This window comes from Mya arenaria, chromosome 5, assembly GCF_026914265.1.
Source record: "Mya arenaria isolate MELC-2E11 chromosome 5, ASM2691426v1".
In the NCBI taxonomy this organism is placed as follows: Eukaryota; Metazoa; Mollusca; class Bivalvia; order Myida; family Myidae; genus Mya; species Mya arenaria.
Window position 1 is genome coordinate 34,835,981 of NC_069126.1, and position 6,624 is coordinate 34,842,604.

Here is a 6,624-nt window from a genome sequence, read left to right on the forward strand (position 1 = left end):
GTGCCCGAGGGTCGGATTTGTCGATCCGGACGGAAAAACATGATTGATATTTTTTCTTGCATACCTTAAATTATGAATTTGTGGAAAAATTGACGTTGAAAACGAACTTTTGTACAATTACACCAAAAAGCGCGTGCGACGTTGTTTACCGACGTCATAGAGCGCAGTAATTTTGAATAACTAAAAATAGCGTTTTTTAACGATTATTTTTGTTCAATTTTAATTAAAAGTCTTGCAAACATACATATTTGATTGCGCTTTATTGGAATGGCATAATATATTTTTCATAAACCATACAATTTAATGAAATAAGAAGTGGCGCGTTGTTGCGCGTGAATCATCTTACATGGGGTATGTAAGATGGGCTTTTCCAGCACTGGTCACATGACCGGAAACACACGTCCGGTATGCAAGAAAAGATCGTAAACCCTTTTTAAAGCTGTCGTAAGAGATTTGCTTTTTTACAAGGAAACAATTTATTTAAACAAATTAGACATATTCTAATATCTGTCGACGTGTGTCAAAACTGAGCCACCACAAATATTGCATCACCATTTGCGGTCGTGGAAACAGGCGAAAACACCAGCAGCAAATAAGGGAATTTATCATTTAAACAGATAATTTTTCAAAGGTATGTCAACTATTTTCGCAAGTTTTCAAAATAAATTGTTTTAGAATCAATTAGTAATTGAAGTAAGGAATTTTAATGTAACTGTGAAAACAACGAAAACGAAGCAATGCTTTATCATTTTCTTGAAGTTTAAATGCACACGAAGTAATATTTTGTCTGTACGTGTACTCCGGTTTTTGTTAGTGATATATTCCTGCCTTAGAGTCATTATGTTTAATTTTTATATATATATTTGAATTCTGCATCATTTTCATTTATTTGAAGAAATCTTTGACATTTTATCTAGTGTTACCTACAGTTTAGGCAATAAGTGACATCATTGACTTTTCCAATCTATGAAGATAAATGTATGGGGATGATATTTAAATAAGTATCGTTAATTGTTTATTTAGAAATAAAATACTTAAACGCCCAAGCCCACCGTATCAGAGTAACCGTTTTATTTTCATAAAGATCTCCAAATGAATGATATCGTGGTTGGTTTCTTTCTTGCTGCCTGACATAGCAGGCAAATGACCTTTAATTAAAATTATAAAAAAATTGTACGCGTATTAAGATGAAGCAATATGAATGCAGGTTGTTTTGTATTCAAGGTTTTGTTGTTTAAGCACCTCTGGCCTTTTTCATATTGCTTTCGTCTTTGTATATTAAGATGAAATATATTTTCATTCGATATTTGTTTTTTTTTACATAAACTTTACTTCATTGAAGATCGTTTAGTTGTTTGGGTTGTGTTTTTATTTTCCCTCAAGAGAATATGTAATTGGCTTCAGCTAAGTGCATAACAACAACGTTGTTATCGTCGTGAAAATATATTTATAAGTTTGAACATTATAAAAATGTCAGAGATCGATATTGAATATAAAGAAAAACACTTTATTGCCATGTTTTTTTTTTGTAAAACATCCTTTATTTATAACCAGGCATCTCACATCTTGATCGCCAATATATTTATTGCAATATGTATTAGCCTCTCACCCGAGAAAGTATAGGTTCGATGCCCATCTTGGACTTATTCTCTTGGCCTCTAAAATGAACAACAGTACTTGTTTCTATCCAGGAAAAAGATTCGAGGATGATTCATATCCATATTCCAAATATTGACGAAACTGTTGTTCTTTTCTTGTTTGATTTGACCTAGTAGTTCCAATTGTATTATTTGATAGTGGCTTTGTTTAAATGCGGGGGAAAGTCGTATTGGACCGAAGCCGGAGCCGAATGTTACATTTTCCGGGTCAATAAGAAATCACATTTAAAGTACCCTTTATATTTTTTATATATGTATTTACCCACAAAATAATCTTAACGTGATAGAAGAATAAAGACGAAAGTTTTGCACACAATATATAATGGAAGTGGGCCAACATGACCCGTGATCAACTTCATAGAATAAAGTGGCTTACGTTAACAAATACAAATGATATTAGCCTAGCTTTGAACCAATCCAAATGCTTCACGTGTGTATCGTTTAAACACGTTCTAATCTAAGTCAAAATAAAATATTGTTTATCATTAAAAATTAACTCCTTTTAAGTTAAGATATCAAATAAAATGCAAGCTAGTGCTTGTTGTGTCACTGGGCTTGTGATTAATCGAGTTCTATTTTGCATTCGTTTAATGAAGAGGAAATAAGGAATGATGTCTCGTTAGTAATTGACATTTAATGAATGCATTCACGTTGTCACTCGACTATACATGCAATGAATGGATATGGGAGGAAGGGTGCTAGCTTATTTCTCGGTCAATCTACGCCCAACCTTTATAAGCTTTTAGTAAAAAATACATTCGGGCGAGTGACCTTTAATTTTTTAAGTTATTCATGGTTCAATCTATACATTTTATCGAAAATATCGAAATACGTGTATTTCGTCTGACTTTCGCCATGGTTTTCAAAGACAATCGCAACAAAAGCATATTCTCTTGACAGTTATAGCAGGCCAGAACTGATATTCAATAAGATGAAAAAATACAATCAACCAGTATAACAGAGTAAAATACGATTCATATATCAGTGCCATTGAATGAGTATAGCAAAAAAATATAAAAAATACATGGTATCATTTATAATAAATGTGAAACTAAAGAAGTGAGTTTCATAATGATAGTCTGATAGACGCTCGATGTAAGACACTCAAAGTCACAGACACCAGACATAATGACCAAAGCCTGGCATCAATTCAACACTATGAACCAACAGAAATAATTGTATGCCAGACACTCGACGGGAGACACTCAACACATTAATCCAACAGACACAATGACCAAAGCATGATAGTCATTCGACACCTAAAACCAACAGACGCAATGGCCATTGCCTGACAGTCACTGACGAGATACACTTCACGCCACAAACCAACAGACGCAATGGCCATTGCCTGACAGTCACTGACGAGATACACTTCACGCCACAAACCAACAGACGCAATGGCCATTGCCTGACAGTCACTGACGAGATACACATCACGCCACAAACCAACAGACGCAATGGCCATTGTCTGACAGTCACTGAGGAGATACACTTTACGCCACAAACCAACAGACGCAATGGCCATTGCCTGACAGTCACTGACGAGATACACTTCACGCCACAAACCAACAGACGCAATGGCCATTGCCTTACCGTCACTGACCAGAAACACTTCACGCCACAAACCAACAGACGCAATGACCATTGTCTTGAAGTCACTGACGAGATACACATCACGCCACAAACCAACAGACGCAATGACCATTGTCTGACAGTCACTGACGAGATACACTTTACTCCACAAACAAACAGACGCAATGACCATTGCCTGACAGCCACTGACGAGAAACACTTCACGCCACAAACCAACAGACGCAATGACCATTGCCTGATATTCACTGACCAGAAACACTTCACGCCTCAAACCAACAGACGCAATGACCATTGCCTGATAGTCACTAACGAGATACACTTTACTCCACAAACAAACAGACGCAATGACCATTGCCTGACAGCCACTGACGAGAAACACCTCACGCCACAAACCAACAGACGCAATGACCATAACCTGACAGTCACTGAGGAGATACACTTCACGCCACAAACCAACAAACGCAATGGCCATTGTCTGACAGTCACTGACGAGATACACTTTACGCCACAAACCAGCAGACGCAATGACAATTGCCTGACAGTCACTGACTAGAAACATTTCACGCCACAAACCAACAGACGCAATGACCATTGCCTGACAGTCACTCGACTTGAGTCACCTGAAAGTCACAATCCAACAGCACAATCGGAACACCTCTGCCATTTTCCATTAAAAATGACTTCTGATGTATGCCGGTACATCGGTATGAGTTGTTTGTAAAATTAATACTACTAATAATATTGTATTGAAGTGTTTTCATGTATTATTTGTATTAATAATTCAAATAGATTCGATTTATTGAATTATTGCATAAAAATAATCAGAATTCCTAATAGTTAATTCATTCGGCTTAACTGCTTAGCGATCTACTTCCAGCAAAGTTAAATGTAAAGAATTTTAACTGATAACGTCAATAAACATAAGTAAGTTGTTTTCGATGGAAAATAGCCGAGTTGCTCCTAATGATCGTTTATCAACGAAACTTTGGAATATCCCCTTGGAAAGTCAATGAAACAATAGTCATTCGACACCTGAAACCAACAGACGCAATGATCATTGCCTGACAGTCACTGACGAGATACACTGGGGTGTTAAACCGATTTACGTGATTGTTCCAATATTTATGAATTAGTTCATAGAGTAAAAGTTAACTTTTAACCAAATGCGTTCAGACTATTTAACGAATGATTACTCTATTTCATAACTATATCTTCTTCAGTGTGTGTGGTTAATCGTGGACAATCTGTCTACTTTTGTTTTGTTAGAGGATATATAATTTATGTCATTTCCTTTATACATTAATCTTGTGTTTTCTAGTCGCCTTGATATAAGTATGTTTTATTGCTGTCTGATGTTGTCATGTAGTAATATTACTATCTTTGTACGAGTATTGTGGTATATATGGTTCAAATGATTCCAATCTAATGCTAAAGTGCTGTATAACCCAGGGCAAACTTCCTGTTTTGCCATTAAAATCTAAACTGAACTGTTATGATGTAGGTATGAAAATAATTATTTTAGTTAGTCATGAAATGTTTTCTTAGTGCGATTATATTTTCTATCTATTTTAACTGTCCCCACCCCTCTCTCTCGCACACACACACACACGCACGCACGCACCCACGCACGCACGTACGCACCCACGCACGCACGCACACACACACACACACACACACACACACACACACACACAACTATATTAAAATATTATACGCTTGCTTTTTCTATTTACAGAGTGTTGCTTCTTTCTTTTTTCAGGATAACCATTTAAGATGATCTCTATATAAATGAATTGGAAGTGCAGCGTTTGATGAACATTATCGAGAAGTCATGAAATACAGATATCGTTTTCTAGTTGCAATTGTGCTACTGTTGGCGGTTCTGTTGACGTTTACATACGCCAAACGTCAATATTGTCAAGGCGTAGGCTGGATTGGATGTGTGGATGTAGGGTGCGGAGATGTGGAAGAAGGGGAATGCATCAATCTTGGAGATCCTCCACATAACAATTGTGTCTGTGTTATACGATTTCGGAAATAGCCGTCAATGTAGGACTTGGAACAAACGCGCTACCCATGGGACTGATCTGTTGACAATATGGTGAACTAAGTACCTTCACGAAGTCATGGATTATCTGAACGTATTTTATCACAGAAGTACATAGGTGACGTGGAATGAATACCCGTGACCTGTTTCATTCGCGTTCGGAAAATGTCGTTATTTAAGAAACCAGTTGAATATTATATGTATATATATATTATTTTGTTCGGAGTTATTTGAATTATAAATAGGGTTAACGATTGTTTCCGTACTCTTATCATCAGAAGAAATGGTACTTCTATGACGGCTATTAGTTTATGTGATAATTGTCGCTTTTAAAGCTGCACTCTCACAGATTGAACGTTTTGACATCTTTTTTTTATTTTTTGTCTTGAACAAGCCAATTTCGGCGAAAATCCATGGAAACCAGTGATATAGGACTGCTGACAAAAAATAAATCGCAGATTTTTATATTTAAGTTCAAAAAATCATATTTTATGCAGTTCCCTTAAACCGTTTGTAACGGTTTAAGCTATAAAACATTAATTTTCTAACGGAAATATGCAAATCTTCGCTCTATTTTTGTCAGCAATCTTTTATCATTGGTTTGCAGATATTAACACAAAAATTTGCTCTTTCCAAGACAAAAATAAAAAGTTGTAAAAACGGTTAATCTGTGAGAGTGCAGCTTTATAGGTCTAGGAAAAAGAACATACTATGTTTTAAATATCGTGTTTCAAGTCCACAGTACCGGAAATATAATGTCTTTATTCTCAAGCGATTAAAGGAAAATACCTTCGCCTTTTTAAAGAAATGAAACGTGCAACGCTAGAGAAAGAATTATATCAGCTTATGAAATATGTGTCGCTCTATGCAAAGCAAATGAAAACAAAGTGTTTTAAAAAACGAGTTTTTACATCACAAGGCCGAAAATAAAATGTCATCTCTTCATTGAAAAACGAATGAAGGAAAAACTATTTTAAAAAAAAGAAAACGTGAAAAGCTGACAAGAACATCATAAGGAAATCAAAACATTTATTTATATCCGACGTTATATCGAGCCGATCTTTTATATCAGCACAATTACAAACTTGTAGCTTTATATTTGTCTAACCACAATATCTACCTCGTTAATTAATGACCATTGCAAAGTCTAGAAAGGAAGCGTTCTTTCTTTAAATAGCCATAAAATGTAGTTATTAACGCATCACTAAATATAACTGTGACATGCTTAAAGGAAGCATTCTTTCTTTAAATAACTTTAAAATGTAACGTTATAACTGTGACGTGCAATATTTAGTGTTGAATTTTGCTATGAGTAATGATGTCCGG